This window comes from Vicugna pacos, chromosome 29, assembly GCF_048564905.1.
Source record: "Vicugna pacos chromosome 29, VicPac4, whole genome shotgun sequence".
NCBI classification, from domain to species: domain Eukaryota; kingdom Metazoa; phylum Chordata; class Mammalia; order Artiodactyla; family Camelidae; genus Vicugna; species Vicugna pacos.
The window spans coordinates 20,374,730-20,399,622 of NC_133015.1; the positions used below are offsets into that span (position 1 = coordinate 20,374,730).

The 24,893-nt window shown below is 40.2% G+C and overlaps 1 long non-coding RNA gene across 2 annotated transcripts; it reads right to left on the minus strand.

Annotated features, from left to right (window-relative positions):
- Positions 1-1,551: 1,551 nt before the first annotated feature.
- Positions 1,552-23,718, minus strand: LOC140690269 (uncharacterized). 2 transcript variants are annotated; one of them, XR_012065487.1, is made up of 3 exons: positions 23,632-23,718; positions 17,765-17,878; positions 1,552-2,305 (listed from the first exon to the last, which is right to left on the minus strand). It is a non-coding gene; the product is annotated as an uncharacterized lncRNA (long non-coding RNA). The 2 variants fall into 2 exon arrangements; XR_012065486.1 differs by lacking the exon at positions 1,552-2,305 and adding an exon at positions 13,168-13,780.
- Positions 23,719-24,893: the final 1,175 nt, after the last annotated feature.

The window sequence follows — 24,893 nt, forward strand, 5'->3', positions numbered from 1 at the left end:
AGAGCTCAAGCCACAGGTGGAGTTTTGGAGATTGATTCGTGCATTCTTTTTCATTCAACATTTATCAGCTGTTGCTCCGTGTGCCCAAAAAATAAACATGAAAAAAGCACAGCCCTGCCCTCAAGGAACCTGCACACTTGGAGAAGGTTAAGAAAGAACACACAAGTAGATGTGCAATTACAATAAAGCTAGGTTAACATAGCTCGTTCTCAGGTCAGACCACCAGGGCTGACCCCCTACTCCATATTTCACTCATTGTGTGACACTGAGTGAGGTACATAACTTCTCAAAACCTTGTGTCATCAAATGTGAAATAGAGATCCTAGTAATACTATCATGCAAAGTTCTTGGGTGGATTAAATGAGATAATATGTATATATAAATGCTTAGCATAGTATGTGGTACATATTCAAAAATATGAGCTACAATAACAGTGGTTCTTATACCCCTATTATAAATGCTATAATGGAAATATGCGAACAGAGGAAGGCACCTCACTGAAACAGGGTTGGGATGGGAGGTACATAAAGACTCCCTTCCCGAAGAGCCAGAAAGATCAGTGGATGAGTCAGTAGGCAGGCTACATCTGACATGGTTAGAATTGGCATAAGAAACAGTTGGCCCCTCCTTTAAGGGTCTGGTGGGGCAAGTCCAAAGGCTTGGAAGCATGTAGAAGCTTCAGCTGTTTAAGGCAAGGCTGATACTTCCAGCCAGCTGGACCAGAAGGCACAAAGAAAGGCAGAAGGTGAAGCAGAGCAGGAGATGCAGAAGGTGGGTCATAAAGGGCTTTACTTTACTTTGAAGACCTTGCAAGTCATTGAGGAATTTTAATGAGAGGAGTGACATAACGGAATTTTGGAAGGGTTACATAGTCAGTATGGTGAAGACTAGAATGGCTCAGAGGAGGCTAGACCAGAGGCAGGAGTCTGTAGCAGTGACACAGGTGAGGAATGATGAGAAGTTACACTAGGACAATAGCCATGGGGGCAAAGAGAGGTGGCCTTAAGAAGAAGGGGGTAGGGCTTGGCAATTAATTGGATGTGAGGAGCAAGGGCAAGGAGCAGTCCAGGATACCACCCAGATTTCTGGCCCAAGAGACTGGATGGATGGAAGACTGGATAGAGAGGGAAAGGTGATGCACTCGTTTTGGGACAAGTTGGGTTTGCAGTTCTTTATAGGACTGTCAGGAGAAATGGCTAGCAGGCATCTGGATAGAAAGGTCTGCCACGCAGAAGCAGTGTCGGCTATTAGAGGCATGGTGGGGATCCAAGAAATTATTTCATGTGTTGAAAACGCTTGATTTAAAGCCATCTACTGAATCCATTTTTGTAGTTGTTGTTAAAGATGAGAACACTGAAGACAGAATATATGGTTCTTCTAGAATACCGCCTTTCAACTTTATTAAAATGAACGACCCACTTTGATGACTAGAACAATAACTTCTAAGGTCTCTAAGCAATTCTAGCACCGTGATTCTATTGTTCTAAAACATCACTGTGGGTCTGTAATCACCTTTTGATGACAGTAAACCCATGGCCTTAAATTTTTCTTTGCAGACGTGTAGAGTATATATTTTTTAAATGAAAGCCCATTGTCTGCAAAGGCATACAGCCCCAAACATGCAGTGACGATGCTTATGGAAAAGAAAAACCAAGTAAAGACACTATCTACATTTACCTACTCTGATCCCAATTGGCTGCAAACAGCAGAAGAATCTTCCTGCCGTAGTGATCGCGGTTTTCCAGCACTCCAGGGAACCCATCAATGAGAGCTCTCTTAATGCCAGGGTCATCGGCCTTGAAGTTTTTGAACATGTCCAGGTTTAGCTGGCGGTACTGGAAGTACTGGGCCAGGAGTCTAAAGGCATCTGCTTGGTGAAACTTCCTGGCTCGGAGAAATCTCAGGATGAAGGCATCATCTGTACGTAAAAATCCAATGTCAGGCCTGGTGATGATCATGTCCCTGACTTGTTGAATATCCTGATGTAAAACATCTGGGTTTTCGTTCAGTTCCAGGCGAGCTTTCTCTATGGTCTCTGGGCTGAGTCCAGCCTGTAAATGGGTCATTTTGGACAAATCTCCTTACCAAGTACTTAATTTCTGATCTTTGGGAAGAAAAGAGACTGGTCCCATTCACGTGATGGTCTGCTGAAACTGCGGCCCATTCAACAGTTTTTTCGATACCAAGCTGCCGGTGAAACAGACAAATAGAAGGTCTTCCTTCTGTTCCTGGAAAGCAGCAGGACATACAGGTCCTAGGTGGTGGTGGCCATCCGAAAGAGAAGCAAAACCGAGGCCATGGCTTACTGCAAGACAGAGGCACAGAAGAGAAACAAGACAGATGACACAAGGAAAGTCTGGGCAAATTCACTGGAACTCAGAAAAGCAGTGTATTATGCTGTGGATCTGATTAGAGGAATAAAGAATATATTCTATTTAAAATAGGATATTTGGCATAATTTTCTTATTGACAACTTCAATGCATAATATGCAAGTATTTGCAATGTGTTTCGGAAGTTTTAGTTAACGGTGTAGGGTCAGATCAGTAATAGATTGCTCTTTTGTGAATTGCCCTGAGAAACCGTGAGAGAGATCCCTCACTGTTACGGCGTGCTTTATGGGGCTGTTCTCAGGCCTCGCTATGCAGGAAAATTATGGCCTCCTATTACCTTATTTCCTCAAACAGCTTCTTTCACAGAAATACCCTCTCCTCTACCTTTTTTTTTTTTAAGGCAGCCATTTGCAGCTTAACAATAAAAAGGGACTTTTAAAAGACATCTTATTTTAACCTCATGGTACCTAATTACTCAAAACTGAACTAACTGAACTGGAGCAGGGAGAGAAGGACAGGCTTATGGCTGGAGGCTTGACCTTCAATAATCAAATTCACCAGCAGCGAGACAGGGGCTCACGTGAGGACATTTACAAGCGGTTTTACTATCTGCCTTTGTCACTCTCCTGCTGAAGACAAAAGGACTTGAAACTCTTGGTTGCCTCCCTACCTAACTCAAAATCCATATGAGCTTAAAAGCCATTCCTTTCTAAAGTAACTTCTTTTGTCCTGAGATGTTATTTCGCTTAGTGTTTTTAATCCCCATGGATACATCCCTTACGCTTTTTTCTACCTAAGCGGTACACAGAGAAATGCCCGTATGATTTGCATCTGTCTCCATTTAAATATAAGTGAGCTCTCTCAGTCATCGGTTTGATCTAATCTAGAAGTTCCAAAACCCAGAAGCCATAGTAGCCGTGCAGACACTTGGAAGCATGTATTTTTCTTCTAGCTTTCCTGGGTCAAACTGTCTGCAACCAGAGGTAGAATATTTACTCCCAACCTAATTATTCATGCTTCAACATGGAAAATAATTCTAAAGACAAAATGAGTCTTTTACTTAATTTAGGACTAGAGGAATCTCTTCAGGGAGACAGTCAGCTCACACATTGCTGCTTTCTGTGGCCTTTGTGATATGGACAAGATAAAGGACAGTTCAGGTAATGAGCATTCATTTTCAGGATAAAAGAACAGTAAAAATCTTATTTATGAAATGTTCGCTTTGTAAAGCAATTTGTAAGAAAATAATATTTAGCTCTGTAATGTATGAAAACAAGAAATATGACAGCCTTTATTCTCACTGATTCTTAAGGATTTGGAAGAGTCAAGGAAAATGGTGCTATGAACTATTCTCAGGTTTGGGAGAAACTTCAAAACCCATCTAGTCAAAGCCCATCTGACACCAAAATTTCCTCTAATAACCTCACCACAACCCTTCAAAAAGTTCCCTTCTTTGAAAAGTTCTCCCTCCTGAATTCATCTCTACACCCGCTGCACTCACCTGTGACTGCTCTCACCAACCAATGACTGGGATGGTAGTATAATTTATTACCCAAATGGAAACAGTGAGGGGGGCACTAATAATAGTACTGGAGCAACATGCATAAGTGGGGATGGTTCCAAGCAAAGCCGGACGGAGGGTCGCTCTCCTAGTGAATGACGTTTCTATTGCCACGTCCGATAGGCAAATTCTGGTCACCTATTAAGGGTGACCTCTGTTAGCATTTGACATTGATGACTTCATCTTTCTTAAAACCCTCCCAGTCTCCCCCTCTTTTCTCTGACTCCATACACCCTGTTTTTCTCCTGACCTCTATCCATTCCGGCTCAGCCTTCTGCTTCTGTGCTCACCACTTCAATGTACTGTTTTCCAGAATCTGCCTCTTGATTTGACCACCTCCACGTGGAGAATTTAAGTCCATAGTGCTGTCCTGATCTTCAGGCTGCACATCCAACTGCTTACTTAGATGTCCCCTGGACACCACAAACTCAGTATGTTCAAAACCAAACTAATCACAGTTCCTCATCCTGAATTTGCTCCTCCATCTCTGTCTCTTAGTGACTGACATCGTCTTCTGTGCAGTTCCCACGCTAGAAACCTGAGAGTCAACTATTACTCCACCCTCTCCCTCACCGCCCACATCCAGGCAATCACTGCCGTAATACTCCTCAAATCTTCCCAGTCCTTTTCCATCTATTTTTGCCATCTTTGTCTAGGCCACGTCACCATTCATCTGTTTAGTCCTGCAACATTCTCCCTCTGGTACCCTTGCAGCCAGCCTTGTCCTTTTCCAGTCCATTCTTTATGTTACGTTGAAATCTACTCATGTCGCTCCTTGATTGACATTGATCAATAGCTTCTTTTTCCCAGGATGAAGTATGAAATTTTGAGGCATGGTTTCCAAGACTCTTTATCATCTGGTCCCTATATGTCTGTCCACATTCACCATCCAGCCATGCAGCCACACTGAGACACTTGTGGTTTCTTCTCTCCTCTCCAGGTTTTGGCAAAGGATGCTTTCTTTGTCTAGGATGACCACTGATTAACCCCTCTTAACCCTTGAGGAGTCATCCTGGAGATCATTTTATCCAGGAACCTTCCCTGAACTTAAGAGGTCACAGGTAGCCCCCCAGCCCTGAGCACACCACATTTTATTGCCATTTTCCTCTCTCTCTCCTTGCTCTGAACTCCTTGCACAGAATCTCATTAATTATCTGGATCTTACTCATGTGCATATCCCCAGTACAGTGCCTGGCACACAGAGGGTCAGCTTCATGAGCAGAACAGAGCTGCTTTGCTGTGTCCACTGCCTATCCTCAGTGCCTGGAACAGAGCCTGCACTGAGTAGGTGCCATATGTATACATACATATAGAACAAATGAATACAGGAAGTAGTCAAAATGTTTCGATGGGTGAGTAAGTTTTCCCCTTCTATTCCAGTACCTCTGGGACTATTTTCCTTAAATGAAGGTGTTACAGCTGCCTTTGAATTTCCTCCCTCAGCTACAAAGTAATTTTTTCTAGGAGATGTTAGCCGAGACACATTGTATTTCAGTATTTCAGATCGTGGCCTCCTGAAAGCATGCTGGGTGATGTTCACAGTTCCAAGCCATGACACAGGGTGCTCAGAGCACAAGGCAGAGCAAAGGCTCCTCCTTGACAGAATATTTAAAGCAGCTGGGAGCAAGTTACTTACCTTACAGCTCAGGGAACTCAACAATGTCTCTAAGATAAATTACTATGGGTTCAAGGGGAGAGTTGAGGTGGCATTTTTCATGGCTTACTTCCACACATAGTTATGCCTCCCATCTGTAATCTCTGAAATAAATTTGCTTCAATCCCTATCTTTATTCTGTGCTCAGCATACAGTAGAAGCTGCTGGGAAGAATACGCAAGCCAGGGTCACTGAGTTTCACACTTAAGATGAAATAGATATTTTCCATGAAAGGCAAATCCTTCATTTCAGAAGTCTGAATAATCTGCAACTTAAATAACAGCTTCAACCGATAATATTTAAGGCACTCAAGATGCTGTGCTCTACCAAAATGTTCTCCTGGTGTAGCATTTTCAATTGATTGCAATCTTTTGTTCACATGAAGGACTTGGTTCTCATTCAACTTTTCTGAATTGATCAAACAAGTATAAAGGATACATCAGCCTTGGTATCACTTAAAGAAGTAGGAATGGTGGTATTAATAATAGTTGCTTCAATTTATTATTTATTATAACTGTGTTTATTATGCCCCCAGGCACTTGCATACTCTCTTTTTATGTATTACATTATTTAATCCTTAAATGTATGTGTATATTATTGCCCCCATTTTTCAGATGAAGAAACTGAGGAACAGAGATGGTAAATGACTTTCCCTAGGTTACATAGTTACTAAGAGGCAGAAACTGGGTTTAAGCTTAAGTAATATTTCTACAGCCTTATGCTCTTTACTGCTATGCTGTTCTGCCCTCATATGTAGTGGAGAGATTCTAATATTTACTACTTAAGACACATGAGACCTTTAGCAAGTCACTTTCCCTCTCAGAATCTCACTCTCCTTTCCAGAACTTCCTTCCAGACTTAGCATTCTGTAGGCCTAAATGTGCCTAAGGGGTTAACAGACATTTTTAGGTGGCCTAACACCATACCTTACAAATGTCCAGTTACCATCTTGTCCTCATATTTCACCGGTGGGTGACTGGAACTATTTAAGATCTAGCTATCTGTGTCTTTTTGCAGCTATCACTGATAAATGTGCTCTTCCTTTCTGTATTTTCCTGTAACTGTAACTGTAACAAAGGACAGATCAAAGGCCCTGCCATTCTACCTGAAGGGCTGATGTTTTGCTGTGCCTAGTGGAGTGTCAAACACGGCCTGGCACTGACATGTGCTTGATCTTCCAAAAGGGCACTTTAGGCAGATTCATGTGAGCCCTGGAAACTCTCTCCCCCAATGATGGTTGGATCTTAAACTATTCTTTGTTTAGAGATTCTTCAAAATACACAAAGAATAACTCACTACACTCTCTGGGAAGTCCAAGGTAGAAGCTGACTTCCATTTCTAATCCGTGCCTTTTCTAATGAACTGGAAATTTAGGTAGCGGTATTTTTGTTTGAGGGGGAGGAAAGAAGTGCCTCCATATCATGACATTTGAAATCGTGGCATCCATAGATTCCAGACTCCTACTTCATCTCAGATTTCCACTAGAAAAAAATATATTTGTGTATTTCCTCATACAGAATTCAGTCTTAAGAAAGTGTATTTTCCCACACACACACTTATAAACACATATCCTAGTCTTTATGAACCAAGGAATCTAAGTGGAAAAATTATTTCAGAAAGTGTAATAATTCAAATGAAATCTATTTTGGCTACTTTATAATCTGTTATCCTCCTTTATTTATTATCTTTAGAAACATACATTAGATACAGTGGTAACAATTAGAACAGTAATAAGAATATCTTATCTACAAATATGTACATATGTATATGTATTATTTCAAAACATTTTACATCAATTATCTTTTTTCATTGTTGCAGCGATCTGGCAATAGGTGGAAGAAAGGTAATTCCCTGGGAGATGTTGAGAGTCATGGGAAATCATGTAGGTAAAAGTGCTTTGAAAATGAAATGCTCCAGTTTACACTTACTGTAATATTCTTGTTGATACCATATTTTTGTTGTCTCCAGGTAAATAAAAAGATATTGAGACCTAGAACAGATAAGCACCAGGCTTAAATCGGATAATGAGCTAATATTAAAACTGAGGGAAAAAATAAACAAACATTCACTGAGTGTTTGTTATGTGCCTTGGGCTTTGATAGTACATGACCTAATCTCCACACCAACCTCCAAAGCTGGGTTATTACTTATTAGATGAAAGGATAAATCTGAGATTTAGATAGATTAAGTATAGCTGGAAGAACAAAGATTCACACGCAGACCTGCCTGACCCAAAGTCCGTGTGCTGTCCATGAGCCTACCCTGCCTCTCAGCATAGGCACTTTCTCTATACCACACCGGGTACCAGTTCTCTTAGACTCACTCACACAGCAGGCACAGACCTACACCCCATCAGTCCTAAGAAAGAAAATATAAGGGATGTAAAATTGACCAAATTTGGGAGAAAACAGTATATCATTGTCCTGACCAGAAGGATGGAACCTATAAAGCCTAAATATTACTTGAAATACAAGAACATCAATAACTGATGAACAGTATCTCAAGTATGCATTGCTTCTGGGTGTTCCAAGTATTATGAAGAACAATTTCAAGTACACGTAAATTTATATTAATACAAATATAAAATGAAAAACTATACCCATATTTGTTTTGTGGATTTCTCTTATAAGAAAAAGATGAAGGATGAATCTCAGTGATAAAACATGTCACATGATGGTCTAATCGACTACCTCAGCCATCAGTAAGTGTGAAAGGTATGTTTCCAGATGTTAAATGTGTATTGAATGAGGTTTAACCCTTATGACTCTTCACCTTTCTAAAATCTCACTTGGAAATTTTTAACTGAGAAGTATTTTCCCCTAGGAATAATGCTGAAAGGAATTTTTATTCTGAGTGAAATAAAAATAGACAGCTGCTGATGTATCAAAACCGAAATCAAAAATCACAGTGAGCAAAAATCTTTTTTTAAGTACAATTCGATCTGAAGTCTTCCCTGAAAGACGATATGCCGCCTTACTGCCAGTGGGGCTGATATGTGCGCTGCAGAGTTGGCTGATGACGACATTCTGTGATGCTAACCAGAAAGGCGTCTTATTTTCAAACGACGAATTTGAGGCTGACCATTAGGACGTGTAGGACTTCTCTGCATAAATACAGGCAAAGGAGCAGAAGCCCTGGGAGTAACAGATGGGCCCCCAATCCATCGACTTTCTATCAAACATTAGCCAACTTGCAGGCACGAACTGTCTACACCCAGGGCAGGGAGAGCAATCTGGAGGGGTTAAGGGGAGACCCTTAATCACCTGAAAGTGTAGCGTGGCCAGGATTTAGCCCCTGGCTCGTAGTCAACTTACCATCACTCTTAGCTCAGTCCTAGCCCAGGGCTTACCTTTGCCACATAAATACTCATTTTGTAGGCTCCTTTGGCTCTCTTTAAAATAGCAACTAAGCACACAGTCATCTGCCCCATTTGCTCTTGCTCTTAAGAAAGATTAAAAGTAAATGGGAATGAGTTCTGTCAGAGTAGAGACACTGAGAACTACTACCCAAAACAGACACCAGATCAGGATTAGAGTAGGCCGGGACTCAGATGAAGTGGACCCGTGTAACAGAGGAGGATGGCGTCCTGTTCTGGAACAATCTGTACAACTTTTATCCTTCTAGTTTGCTTTGGAGCAAATAATATGAGGAGGTAAAGGGAGGGAAGGCATGGGGCTTTTCGGCCTCCTTACTGTGTCAAGTGGAAAAGTTTTTAGTTGAAGTAGTGTTTACCTTACACCTCACTGTATTTTAAACAAAGAGTCTACAGGGGAAAAAATTATTGAGACATAGGAAATTAAACTGGAATGATTTTCTATGCCATTAAACATCCCCATAAGAAGTCATTGGCAGTCAGTGCCCCAGTTTTAAAAACAGATTCTTGTGCCTCTTAGGAGTGTCAATGAGAAAGGAAGGAAAAGAAAATCCTTGGAAGAGGGTATTTCTCTAAAAATAGACTCTTTTTGAGAAAGAGGATCTGGAGGAATGTAAGAAAGGCAGGGCTCACCCAAAGATGGCCGTTCAGCCCACCAGTCCCCTTTTCCTTTTCCACACTGCTTTTCCCAGCACATCTGTGTGACCGGGACCCTTTTTCTGGACGTGACCTGGCAGACTGTGGAAGCAGCGGGAATCAGAGTTAAGAGAACTTCGGGGTGGAGGTGAAATGCAGCAGAGGTGGGAGGACAGGGGCTGTTTGCACAACCTTCTCCTCAACTAGAGCTATGATTTCTGAGCTCTTATTGTCTCACAACTTGGAGTGGTTTTTGCTTTGTTTCAGTGTGAGTGATTATTTAATAATCAGGCATAAAGGTGGGGATGTTAAAAAAGGAGGGATTTGTTCTTGGCCATTGCTTCTCAAAGTGTGGTCCGTGGACCCGCAGCATCAGCAGCTCCTGGATCTCATTAGGAATGCAGATGTCAGGACCCTCCCAGACCTGCTGAATGGGTAGCAGAATCCCCAGTTAATTTTGATGCTCGTTAATGATTGAGAAGGTTGGTAGTGAATCAAAGGGGTTGAGAAAGTAGATTAATGACCCCCGAATTCAGAGCTCACTCTGTCTGTGGACAGCAGTGCCACTTTGTCCAAGAGGAAGGCAAAAGCACCTCCAATGTGTCCCTTCCTTTTGGAGCATGGACACTCAAAAAAGATCATCCTGTTAATTGTTCTCACACTTCTTGCACGCTCTATATGCCAACCAAAAGCAATGAAGAAAGGAAGGAGGGAGGGAGCAAGAGAAAGTGAGAGAGACAGAGAAAGAAAAGGAGAAAGGAAAGGAAAGGAAAGAGAAAAGTCTTACATGCTTTGTTCATTTTGTTTTATTTTAACCGCACGTAAACCTAAATACCTTTTATTTGTAGAGCCTGGGATTGGAGTTCCCAGTTGCCATTCCCAGGCCCGCTAGTACTCTCCTACTTCCTCCAAAACTACAAAATAGTGAACACTGAATACCCTATGTACTTGACACACATGCAGATATGGAACTTAACTTTACATAAGCCATTTGAGCAATAATAGAGGGTGAATTGATGTGATATTTTAAGAAGAAGAGGGTGGAGAATGCAGTCTGCACAATATCTACAAATTGGAGATTTGGCTAAAAGGGTTCAGAAGACAAGGATGGATCATCTCAAACACATATGGGGAAGTTCCTACTGGCTCAGAAGTCAAGAAGAAGAAAAGCTCATAGAAAATTAGCCTCCCACACAGACACTTCCACATGGTAACGGGCCTGTAAAGCGGGGAGCGTAGGGTTACCTGGTGGGAGACAATATAATAACGGTCTGTGGGAGGCAGCAGAGGTACTGAGGAATAATGAACTTGTTAACTGAACAAACGAAAGCTTTTTTTAGAGAGGAGAGTGACCAGTTGATTTCCCCATCCATGTAGAATCAAGCCAAAGAAGATAAACTTCCATTAAACTAAGAAAATCTTGGATTGGAAATTAAGCACAGTTTTCTCGAGAGGAATATAACACTTGGGGCTAACATTAGCAGCTACACTCAGTAGCTACACTGCAGTAATTCATACTGTGAATCTCCTCCTGAAATGAATTTATTCTGGTAAAATCTGGATGAAATGAAGAATAATCAAAACAATCAAAATTTGGGAGAAAGGTGTAATGAGGGAAAAGATCCCTCTTGGCTTGAGAGAAATTTCTGGGCTGATTGCATGTGACCAAACCTCATGCTTTGTATACCCATCCTGCTCCACTGCCTCCTCTGAGTCACCATGTAAAGAGAAACAGGAGAAGAGCCAAGTCAGCCTGGATCCATTGACTAAGGATGGCTCCCCTGGGGAACTGTGCAAAATTGTAAATAGACTTTTCAGGGTTACTGAGGGGTCCCTTTCTAAAGCCTGCAGAAGTGAACAGACACCACCAATTCTGAAGAGTTCTCAATTCCTCCTTATGGGAAATGAAGGGCCTTCCAGCTTTATACTCCATGATTCTAAAAGGATGCACCCCTCTGTGAACATGTCTACAAAAATGTATGGTGCCTCTCTGCGAGAAAATATGTTTTCTGTTCACCTTTATTCCATTATAAAAATGAAAAAGTTCTGTTATTGAAAATACATAAAAAAGCAAAATAGCCCTTAATTAAAAAAAGAAGAAGCAGCAGCCAGGATAGCAGCACTCTATAAAAATTAATAAGCTCAGCATATCTCAGTCACAGAAAGGCATCCCTTCTGAGACAGATGTCTGCAAATCTCACTGAAGCAGCATTGTTTTGACATTTCCCCAACCTCAGGAAATTTTATTAAGCATAGGAAGAAGTAGCATTGAAGGCACTAGTTCCTGGCCTGAGTTTCTGGTTCAAAGCAGCTAGAGATGGCAATATGTACACTTTTAAAAATTGTCTGGGCTGAGCCATTCTTTGCAGACAGATAAGGGAGATTTAAGAATCATCTTGCCTGGGGACTTGAGAGTTCTGGTTTACTGTGGATATTATCGATCTAAGGACAATCTATGGATAACCAAATACTCTCCTTCTCTAAAATCCATTTCACCAAATATTTTCCCTAGTTTTCTTGGTTCAAAAGTGAGTGAATTTTAGAGGCAGATAGAATTAATTCTCAGCAGTAAATAACTTTTAACAAAATACTACTTGTTCCTTATTCAAGAAAAGTATTTGGTGGGAATTTTTTCTCAAAACTTCTTCCAGCAGATCCTTGTTTGTACCTATTCTTTATTTTTGAAAGTGCCTCTGATGATAACCAAGCTGGTTTAGACAAAACTTGCTTCTTTTTTTTTTCAAAGAAGCAGAGTAAATGTACAAGGGCAATTTTTAAATCAACTTTTTCCATACTCTGATTTGAACTTCGTTGTTACATGTGACCTGACATTATTCCCATATGAAAATATGATCCATCTCATTTTTAATAAAGATACTGATTTTATGAAAAACAATTTGCTAAAAAAAAACCCCAACATTTTGCTTTTCAGTAATAATTGATTAAATGAGTACCTACCGAAAGATTTTTATTTATGACAGGTGCAGGCACTTCTTTTCTGAGGTTTGTTAGTTCTAATAAAATAGATGATCCTGGCTACATCAAAGAGGTGCTGTAACTTGGGTTTGGACCTTCAAGATATTTGAAGATGTTCCAACTTCCGTTCAGTTGAAACAGAAAATCTTAGCACTCTAAAACCAGAAACCTGGTAGAACACAGTATATGAAATGCCTTTTCAATTTTTTTCACTCTATTACTCTTTACTGTTATAGGAAAATGGTGTTATCGCCTGATTACTGAGAAAGCACACAACATTCTCGCCTTCCAAATCCGAGTCAGTCCTTGGCTAGGATGAACAAAGCCAGGCCATCTGCTCTGAATATCATTACTACTTTGGCCATTTGGGCAAGGGATCTATCTTCCCTGCTTCAAAGAGGGGTTTAAGATTGGAAAATTGAAATTAGATAAATAGATAGAAAGAGACATTTAGACAGAGAACACTTTCCAATGAGAGCCCCATTTGTTAGATTTTATCGTCCCCATCATTTTAATTTTTATTCTGGGGGTTAATCTTTGGGGGTCTCCACTTCACAAAACATTTCAGTAAAAAACTTAATTCCAGAGTTTCTACAATAAACACTTAGGAAGGAAGACCGGTGTGGGGGTGAATATGAGTCATCAGTCACCCCCACCCTGCTTCCTGGTGATTCTCCATTGGAAAACCAGGAACATGGATTGAGTTTATATATCTGTTATACCAGAAAAACACTATACCCCAGGCCATGTTAATTTCCTGAACTAAACAGCCCGTAATCTGCTGAAAGGCAGCTGGCTAACTGCTGGTGTCTGGCAAGTGCCCCATCTGTCCCCCGCCCGAGGTCTCTCTCCTGTCTTCACTTTCCCTTTCTCTCAAGCAGGCATCTCTCTTTGTTTTCAGGGGTGTAGTCCACCTGAACTTTCCTTCCTGTGCCTGAAAACTTGGGCTCTTTTCCTCTATCCTGCCGACCTCCGGCTTTGTCTAAGTGACAAGACACAGTTGTGTTGACTGTAGTTACGGCGCTGGTGATGGTGGAGATCATGACGGTGATGGTGGAGATGGGGGTGCTGATGGTGTAAGGAGCGCAGGCTGAACGGGCGCCGGGAGGAGGATGGACCACGGAGACGGTGGAGAGTGGGGTGCGAGAGGGATGGCGTGCAGAGGGATTGCAGATGGGAGCTGTCCACGCACCGAAGTGCTGAAACGCCGCAGCCATGGATCGCAAGAGCAGGGAAAGGCGGGGAGGCGCTGCAAATACAGAAGGGAGAAAAAAGGCAACAAATACCTTCACACGGCCGCCCAGCCTTGCTTTGGGAATGTGTTTCTGCAGGTGTCCTCGGTGCTGAGCTGAGTGGGTGAGATCTCCTATTCTGGCAGGTTCGGGCTCAGATTTCTCTAGAAAGCTGTGAATGAGAGCCCCGGCTCCTAGGGGCTGTGATTTTGGTAGGAGGCGTGTGCGCCGGAGACTCTGTCCTTCTATACAGAGCCTGGCTTTCCCCTGGGTCCTAAATGCCTCCGAACCGTTGCTCTCTCCCTGTTCAGTCAAGACAATGCGAAGAATTACTGTAATCTTGTAACATCTGGGACAAAAAAGTCCGGGAACCGTTACCCTCCCCCAACCCCACAGAGAACCTTAAAAAACAAAATCTTTTAAACAGACTAATGCAAGCTCTGAAACAGACCCGTGTGTGTGTGTGTGTGAATTTAACAAATGAGAAAGTATTCGAAGCCTATGGGGAAAAGGATGGATTATTTTATTAACAAATGTTGGTAAGAAAGTGAATGATTTGGAAACGATTCAAATTTAAGCCCTATCGTACCAAAATAAATTCCACATAGATTAAAAAGCTAACTAAAGAAGTAAAAAAAATAAAATAAAAACTAGAAGAACATAAGAAATATTTTACTGATTTCAGGATAGGAAAGATTTTCTAAGCTCCAGAGGAATAGAAGCAATCATTTAAAAAAAAGGCCAATAAGTGTTAATGCATAAAAATACTTTTGAATGTAAAAATATCATAAAAACACAAATATAAATGACCACTTAGAAAAACGCCACAGCAAATGTACGTTTCATGCATAAAATATCTCATATGTCAAAAGAAAAACACTGTCAGCCTCCGAGAAAAAAAGGAGGACAAGCACGTGACAAAGAATTCACTAAAGAAAGGTGAATGCATTAGAAACATACATTTAAAAATCAACCTCACATATAAACAGAGTTATGTAATTTAAAATAGTGTAATTTTGGCTGAGGATTGAAACCCACTTAATGTCTTATATTGTTGAGATAATGGTGAGAAAGTATAACCTTTCAATAAATCTATTTCACAACATACATTGTATCATAATATATATGTATATTTAGACCCAATAATTCTACTTTATGCACCTTATGCTTGGGATATAAATATATGTGCAGATAAAGATTTATGTATATAAATTTAATTCATGATCATAGAAATTGTCAAAATAATAAAAAGCATCACTTTTTTTGTATATAGCCTACAGTATTTGCAGCCATCAAAAACACATTTTTGAAAACTACTGTAGACAAAGAAACATGCTCACAAAATGGTAAGTAAAGAAAAGCAAGATACCAAATACAGTACCCCCCCATTATCAGGTTGGTAAGATCGTAGGATAGGATGATGAGATTATAGGCAAATTTGTTTTTACCAAGTTGGAAGACTTGATTTTCTTCCTTATATTTATCTACTGTTTTCATATTTACTAAAAAACTAAATATTTTAATGCAATCTTTTTATCGTACATTTTACAGAGGACTTTAAAACTATCAGAATTCTTCCAACTCTGACATAGCGTTACATTGTTATTTACTTATCTGTGTATGTCTCTCTCTCTCTCCAATAGAATATAAGCACCACATGGTAGAAAATGTTTTGTTCACGCTTGCTTCCCAAGCACCTAGAAGTATGCCTGAATGTCACAGGAGTTCAATAAGTATTTGTTGAATAGAAAAATGAATGTACAAATGAATGAATGAATGAGTGAATGAATGATATAATCCCCAACATACAGATACACTTTGAAACATTGTATAAAACTGTGAATTTCATATAGAAAGTTATCCAAAAAATTATAGCACATCAAAATGATCTGAGGTTGCTGCTGAGTTTTGATCACATATCAGCTCAATTAAAAGGACATCTTCAAAGATATAGCTAATTATGTATATGACTTGCAAAGTAGCACCAAATGGGAACTTTTTAGAAGAAAAAAGTTTTCCTGTAATTAATCTACAGTCTAATACTGTTCATTTCTTCTTGATCCTGATCCCTTTAAAAACTCTGCCGACTTTCCTTTCTTCTGAGATGTTAACGTTAATTTTTCTGCTTCTCTTCCTCCTTTCCTCCTTTTTATAACCAATAATGGAAATATAAACCAAGACCAAGACCTAAGTGTCTCATTAGTCTGTGATATAAAAAACCTTTTTCAAAGTTTCAAATGAATTTGGCTACCTTTGTTCAGCTGGTGTTCCCTTTCAGTTTTTTTTTTTTCGTTATCAATTATGACTTTTGAATGACATCAGTGATAACCTAGCCAAGTTTTATTTGTATTTTTTAGGCTATGAGGCAGAAAAAAATTATATATGTGAATAAATGTGTGTGTGTGTGTGTGTACTCTTCTTCCTAAGAAATCTTTATAGAAGAAATTTACCCCACTTTACATGAGGCTGATTTTACGATGGGACCCAGAGATGGAGACAGTAACCACAAAAGCTACTGGCTGCCAGAATATGGTCTTAAACTCTGAAGGTTTTAAAAACAGGTTTAAAATTTAATTGCACTGGTTAGAGTGAAAAAAAAATAGTTTTTAAAAAATAACTCACTTTTACTGATGATTAGAACGGATATATTCACTATGTTACAAGATTGACTTCTTCCCAAAGTGCCAATGAAAGTGTACCACTTCACTTATATTCAAGGATATTATCCTTGTTTCCTTGTATTTTTTATGACAATATCATTTTGTACCGTTTGAAGTTTCTGTGTAAGAACAACTGCCCTTTACTGAGTAGGTATCTCTTCACTGTGTTGGATCTGTTTTTATGTTTCCCAGGAACCAGATTATCTTTGCTCAAAGCTTTTGCTTGCTAACTGCTAACCAGAGGCATCTGTGGTGGATTTCTTTTCTTTACTCACTCTGATTGACACTGTCATGATACTTTGCACCCTCTACTCACCCTCCATTTCAGCTTTTCATATTTCTCGGCTGCTTACATATTTGTTTGCAGGATTCCTCCATGTCCCCTTTGTGTGTAAGGAGTCAATGCCAAGGGTTCAACTGTGTCTGCTCATCTGCTCACAAGCATCTTTCATGGTCCCTGACATTGTGCCTGACATTCCTAAGTCAGTCACTCATTTCCATAACTGCCTTCAAGGGCCTTGTTAATGTTGGATTTGCTATGCTTTAAGTTTGGTTGAGGGGAGGGTGCTTTCTGTGGGCTGGCTAGTGAAAGACAAGGCTGTATTCATGTGAGGGTGCACTGCAATCTGAGAGTCCAGGCAGATGGGATAATACCCAGAGAAATCTTGATATTTATGAGCGAGGTGTTGTTAGGATGATATCACGATGGTTGAATAGCACATTTCTAGTCAAATAGGTGTCTAAGGATTGATGAAATGTTAAGACTAAGGTCAAATTGCAAAGGTAAAAAATATTTGATCTAACCATAAGGATAATTTATTTTCCTTATGTATGTTTTGTAATGTACATCTCAATACATTATCATAAGAGATTGTCACTGATTTTTACTATCTAATATGCAGGCCAATTTTGAAGTTTAAGAGTTCATGTTAGTCGAGATAGGCTAGGTAATGCTGAAAGAACAAATTAACTCTGCAGCCCCAGGGGCTTCCCACAACAATGTCTTCTTCCTTGTTTACACTTGTTTGGGGGTTTAGAGGGGTGGGAAGAGGGGCTCTGTTCACCTAGTCACCTAGGGGGCAGGTGAGGAATTGGCACAGCAGGGAAGAACAACACATGGAGAACTTAGACCTGCTCTTATGCTTTAGCTTGGAAGTAACACGTGTCTTTTCTGCTCTCAGCCCATTGGCCAGAACAAGTCACATGGCCCTGCCTTTATAAAAGGAAGCTGGGGAATGTGTGCAACAGGGATCTTTGGTGAGCAATCAGTGTTTTTGCAACAGTCTATCCTGTGGTTACCAAAAATATCCTAGCTCCCTTCTTAACACACATAGAACATACTCGACCCATCTCCAAAGATTCCTGTGATCACGGGATCCAGTTCCAAGTTCCAGATCTCCAGGTTTCATGCAGTTGTCTTATCTCTACTATATCTCCAGATGTGATCATCTTGTTCTAAAGATGTATAAACAAAAAAGGGAAATGATTTGCAACCCCTTCTTCCAACATACCCAATATATAAAATAAGGACAGGATAACCACAATAAACACTCCCATTTAGAAGGTGAAGGATAAGAAGATTCCTGGCATTCATTGAGCCCAGTAATTCTGAAATCACACTGCACAGATGTGACCAAGACCTCACACCCTTGGAGTTAGAGGGTATTTTTTTTTTTTTTAGAGCCTTACTCTGGTCTCTGGGAACAGTTTCTTATTCCTTTGTTCTCTTTGACCTCTGGCACCAAAGTCTGAAAAGTTCGCATTTTTTCCATTATACACGTTGGCCACATCCAAAATGGGAATTACAGGATATGCCCTTTGCTGAAATTGAGTTTCCAATTTTAGTTTTGATTTCTGTTCTACTTGTATCACAGCAAACATCGAGTTCTTTGAATAGCAGTATGCGCTCAAGAAACCACACAACCACGTAGTTAAACATTTATAAATGTCAGCATTTATTTCCTCAAAAGTCTAAACGTGTAAGCAAGCTAAAAAGGTGATAAAGAGGTACACAAACTGTATCTCTGAATTGGTCAGTCTTTCTCCATCTTGACCACTACCAAATATCTTCTGCTTGTTTTTGCTTCAGGGGATCTTGGAGAGATTCAGAAAGCCAGTGTCACAAGTTGCTCCATCACTGCTGTGGCAGGTTAGGTGTTTCTTCCAGCTGGAACCTGGATGGTATCGATACACCTCACGTTCCATTGATTCAAAGTTGCAACATTCAAGCTACATCATTAAGCTGGAGTATTCCTAGATGGCCACGTATCTAATCTGTCCTAGGCAACGTGACCATATGCTCATCAAAGTAGCTCATTTCCTTTGGAGTGACAAAGAAAAGCTAAAGATCAAATTAAGTTCATGTCTAGCCAATTTTCCATGTAAGGCAGGTGTAAGCAAGTAGTTACAAACAGGATGAGGCATCCTCTACAGTATTTTAAATATGCATAGCTCAACATCCTTAGGGGAGGCATAGTTTTTCAGCCCACTACCTTCCATAGGCGATTAGGGGGCGCACAAGTTCAGTTTTCTAAGGCTCATGGGTTTTTTATTCCAAGTTAATGAGTTTTTTTTTTTTGAATAATTCTCTGAATACTTTAGAGGTGCTTCGTCTGTCTGACTTAATCAGTTTAATGTTATAATATTCACACTATTGTTTTTTGAAGATATAAACCTAAGATCTGCTATATTTATTTGCTTTTTTATGTCCTCAGTAAATTTTTTACCTCTCAATATATTTGAGCCTCTCTGGAGTAGTAAGTGGTAAAGCCAGAGCCTTTATCTGAACTCTTTCTTGAAAAAGTCTAAACCATTGAAAGAGTCTAAGTAATCATGAAAACCACGTCCTTAATCTGATTCTTGTCAACAGTATTTGGTTTTAGTGGACTTCTCCTCAAATGCTTTCTTAATTGTCTCTCTTCCTTTGGGAGCAAAAATTGACTCTTCCAGCATGGTAAAGTCTTGGATTTCCGGAAGTCTCTATTAACTTTTATCTCTACTTATAAAATCAGTCACCCCTTTCTCTCTCTCTTTACTATCTTGCAAAATGCAGCAAATGATAACCAAGACATACTGCTCCTAACACTTTGTTTTTCACCTACTTTCCCCTAGAAATTTGAATTCTTTAAGAATACAGCCTTACTCCTAAGCTATTGCAGGTGACAGTTTTGCCAAATGTTTTACCACGGGATAACACGGGTTATCTTTCTTACCTTTGAAATCAGCCTCCTAACCGCATATTGCCAACCATTAAATCAGCACTACACCATTTTTTTTTTAATACAGAGATTTACTTCCAGGATTTGACAGGCTATGCTTTAATAATAAATAAACCTGAAGATCTCAGAGTCTTAATACAACAAAATTTTATTTCTTATGCTGGAGGTTCAGTACTAGTTGGCAGGAAGATGGGGTGTAGAGGCAATAGAAGGGCTCTGCTTTACAAAGTCAGACTCAGGACTCAAAGTCCATCATTTGGAAAGCCATCGTAACAAGAGGAATAAATACATGAGAACTCACATTTACTCTTCCTTCTGCAACCTAGAAGTGACATGTGTCCTTTCTACTCATAGTTCATTGACCAAAGTAAGTTATCTGGTTCTGTGTGAGTGCATGGAGCTGGCTTCAGTGGAGAGAACAGCTGATGTGCAGTAGAACTTAATAGGAAAATGCAAACTTAAGCTCAATTCCATGCTTGAGAGACTAAAAACAAAGAACTAACAATGCATCGTTGTGTGCTGACACTCATCCCTGGGAATCATTCTGCAGGATCGAGCAGCAGGAGGTGCTCGAGGTTGGAAATTCTTGGCAGAAAGAGTAAAGTAATTTTACTTGTAGTGAATGTCTACTGTGTTTCAAACAAGGAACCCTAACCACTGCTATCAGATTACTTCTATGACTTGAAAACAAAAGAACTCGGTAATCAATATCAGTATGATTGAAGAAAGAACATGAGATTTGGAGACAGAAGGCTATGATTCAAGTCTCTGCTTCTGACCAGCAGTGGGATCGCAGGCATATTATTGTAGTAAACACATGTTTTCTATCTGGACAATACTCCTTTGGAGGAACTCCTCTTGCTCCACTATCTGATATTCCTGTCCAGACCATGTCAGGGGAAGGCACCTGACACCTTGGTTAATCATTGCTGCAGAGTGCCACAGTGGGTAAAGAACGTAGTGGGGAGTGAAGCCCATGAGAGTTTGAAAACCTATAGAAAGAAAGTCCTGTGGGTCCCATTTCCTGTTCCAAGGTTTTGGTTCCTACAACTCTTCTCTCAGCTGTCTGAGCCACATGGACCAGCCCATCAAGCTAATTTGAACTGAATTCTAATTTCCATCTTTACTCCTAAGTGGTTAATTAAAGTATTTAATTCTACTGATAGCAGTTTGAGGAAACCCTACTACTCAGACCATAGTCTCTCTGTGAAACCTGCTCCTATGAGGACAGTCTGCTTCCCTGGAAATTGGCCCCCTTAGTCAGTACCTGGCCTTGGAAAGAGAAAGTAAATACTAGTGAGTTTAACCGGCATTACCCACACTAGGGTTTACCTTTTAGCCGTATTGCTTTGGGGAATCCCAACCTTTTCTACATATACTTCCTCTTTGTTAGGGCAAAAGCAGTTGAGTATAAGAAACTGTACACCTTAGTTGCCAGCAAACCTCTGCAAAATGTAAGTGTCTTTTAGTGAGAGATTATTCATTAAGTCATAATAACTATGTGTTAATGTCTTTCAAATTGCAAGGAGCAGATCAGGTGGGAGGATGTATAACTATACACAGTTTATAATACTAGTAATAGCTAAAATGCAGTAAGCTTTTGCTGTATATGAACTGTGTGGTAAGGAGCTTACAAGCAATATGTCATTGAATGCTGATAACAATCCTGAAGGAAGAATACTCCATTGCCCCCATTGTACCAGGTAAACTGAGTCATAGAGCGTTTAAGTACATAGCTGAATTATTTGGGCAGCTGGGAGTGTAACCCATGTCTGTTGCCAAGCTCAGTGCTCTTAACTGCTATTCTGCTGTACTGTATGAATCCCACAGGAACTGGAGAGCTCAGTGTCCTATCTCAGTGTTGCTCTTGTGGTCTCTTAAATAGCTTCTATCTTGGCTTCTCTCTCCACTCTCTGCTTCTACCAGCAGCTCCTTTCTCTCATCTTTCTACTTCATGACTTCTGCTCCTTATGCTTTATGCCTGTTGTCACCGCTCTCTGTCTCCTGCCCCACTCTACTTACTGAAAGTCTCTCTGTGTGTTGCATTCAAACTTTCATAGAACCGCAATCTGATTGGCTCATTTAGTCGTTATCAAGTGAGAAGTGTCCTCTCTGGTAAGAATCCTTTCATAGGCAGCATGGTAGGCTGTTCCCATTGCTAGCTGGCTTTTGCTCAGGACCAGCCCTGCTCTAATTGATTGTGGCCAGGGTGACAGTGGGGTGACATCACCATCGTGGAACACCCACAGATTCTTTTCTCAAAGGGGAACATGAAAGGTGTTCAGAACTTCATGGCTTGTTAGTTAATTGTTGCTACATGTTCACGAACATCTTTGCAGGCTTTAGTGACTGACAAATGGGCAAACCAGTCATTGGCAAGTTTCCTAGGGTTTGAGATGTAGGATCAGTATATTTTTATGGGTGGAATATCATAAATGTCTGGAGTCAGGAGAGCAGGTTGGGATTACAGGGGTTCAACAGATGCTTTGGAGAGACAGGATGCAGCAACAGAAATTCATTTTCCGACAGTTCTGGAGGCTGCAAGTCTGAAATCAAGAGGTCCCCGGAGTTGGTTTCTGCTGAGGCCTCTCTCCTTGGCTGCAGATGACTGCCTTCTCGCTGTTCCCATGCACACTCCTGGTGTTTCCTTCTCTTCTTATAAGGACACCAATCCTACTGGATTAGGGCCCAACCCTTATGACCTCATTTAACCTTAATTATCTCCATGAAGGCTCTACCTTCAGTACAGTCATTGGAGGTTAGAGCTTCGACATATGAATTCAGGGGGACACATTTCGGTTGGTAACACCTCCAAACTCTTTCCCTTACCCTTTGGGTCATGAGCTGCCCTGTGCTCATTCTGTGCATTCTTACACAGCCCTGCGATTAATGTTGCATTTCAGCACACTTCATTTCAGGACTGAAGGAAGAACATTTCTTTAGTGTTTTCTGGAAATTTTTGTAATGATGCTGTTGATTCTGCTCAGGAGAAGGAAACTGTGCCGAATAAATGGACAGATCCAAGTCGCTGGGTTCAGTTTGAGGAGTCGTTCTCATGGCCTCCAAGACTGAAAAGCACACACGTCTCAAGTGAGCTTTAATGCCTTTTGAAGGGGACTGAACAGTGCGTGTGCACATTGGGTGGAAATAACTGCTTGTGAGGGCTGAAGTATTTTAAAGCATGTGATAAAAATCACTCCAAAATTTCTAATATTTTTGAGCTGTCATATTTGCAAATAAGGGCCTTTGTTTTCACTAATGAAGGCCCAGGGATATCCACCCCTAGTGTCTTTTAAAAAGGCTTTTTAAAGCATCTTTACTTTAAAAATGTGGTATATGTTAATGTAGACAGTTAATGATCTTACTATGTTCATTTATTTTTCTTTTCTATTTCAATATAAAACAACATTTTAATATAAAACTCATGATAAAATAACTCTTCAATACCAAATGTCAACAGTGTGATTTTTTTTTAAAAATTGGGTCCAGCAGAAATTGAACATCATTTTGAATTCCAAACGAGATTTTCTGTCTAATACAAGGGATAAACTTCGGCAAGTGTGTATTTAATTAGGTTCGTTATTTATTTAGCATATTTAAACTATCCATTTAATTTAAAAATTAATCCTTTGCCCCCGTGCTTTGAATAATATGATCAATAATGTGTACAGAAAATATTTAAGTATGCTGACTTCTTATCCTACTTAAAATAAGATATTTAAAATTCACTTTTGTCTTCCATTCATATAAATTTTGATGCCTTCGTGTCAAATACTACCATGCTAGATGAGGTCTCATTTCTCCGAATAAAAATTAACCAATTTCAAAGTTATTCATTTTATTTCTGAAATTCACAGTAATTGTGCCAAACATTTTATCGAAACTCTGAAACTGGGTTAAATACCTTCTGGGTTCTAAACTCGCTGTATTTAACATATATATTATATACACATATTCATAAATAACCCACCAGTGAAGCCCCCAACTTACATATATATCTTATTAGACTGACATTCCACATTTATATCCATGTGATGTAGTTAACATTTGCATCCTTCCAGTTCCCCAGGGCTTGCAGTGGATGTCTTAATAGGGGATCAGAAGGATCAGAGGAGAGTTATGGTTTGGGAAATAAGTACTGCAAATAGGTTCTAAATGGAATCCCGCCACTGTGAGCTCCTCTTTCTGTAGAATTAGAATACATGTGCAAGTATTTCTGTGGATCTTTTCAGCAACCACAAGAGTTCTGTTTCTAAATTTGCAACTTGCAAGTCATTTCTTGGGAAGACCACAAGGGAAAAAGAGAAGTGGTCCTTCGGAGCAGGAGAGAAGTAAAGCCAAAGGGAGAGAGGAGCAGAGTTTCTGCATGAAGGGTTGGGATGAATGAGGAAGCCAAGGCACATCCGGGCCAGAAGTGGCCTTTCCTCCCTGCCCCATGGGAAGCCGGAGGTCAGATGCAGAAGAGGACCTGGCTTTGAAGGAGAACTCTTGTGGGCAGAGCTGTGCTGTAAGAAGGAAGGAGGTTGGGGTTAGGAAACACAATTCAGGTTTACTAAGCCCCAAGTTTTTTTTTCATCCTGAATGTAACCTGTACGGCCTGCATCACAAATTCTAAATGTAATGGTAGCATCACCAATCTCCTCCGTTACTTACACATCCCTCCCAAAGCCTATCAGCCGTTCCCTTCACAGACGGCTGTTTTCTTATGTGGTTTCATTCATTCATTCTTTTTTCTTTCAATAATTATCCCGTATATTATGTTAGGTGCCAAGAAGACAAAACTGATTAAGACATAATCCCTTGTCCTTGAGGTGCTTAAAGTCAAATGAGAGAGCTGAGTATGTGAGCAAACAATTATAGGGCAATCTGGTAAGAGCTGGATGAAGGTATGAAAAAGCCCTATGGAGCACAGGGGTGGCTTAGAAACTAAGAGTCTAGTTTAATTAAAATCTGAAAACAAAAGAGAATATTGCCAGAAAGACAACTTTACTGGTGCATAAATGCAAGGGTTTTTCAAGCAATCTTTCTAACTCATGTAGCCCCCCTGCTGGGACAGCTTCTTCACCCTGTAGAAGAGAAAAAAATGAGTGAATAAAGGGAAGAGAAAGGTATTCCAAATCTGTTGATCACATAGTGACTGAGAAATAGAAAAGGAAGAGATTGGAAAGAGAATGTGAACACATATGAATGCAAATTGATGGCACTGGTCGGACTCAGAATGGTGGGATGATGTATTTTTAATTACAGTCTGG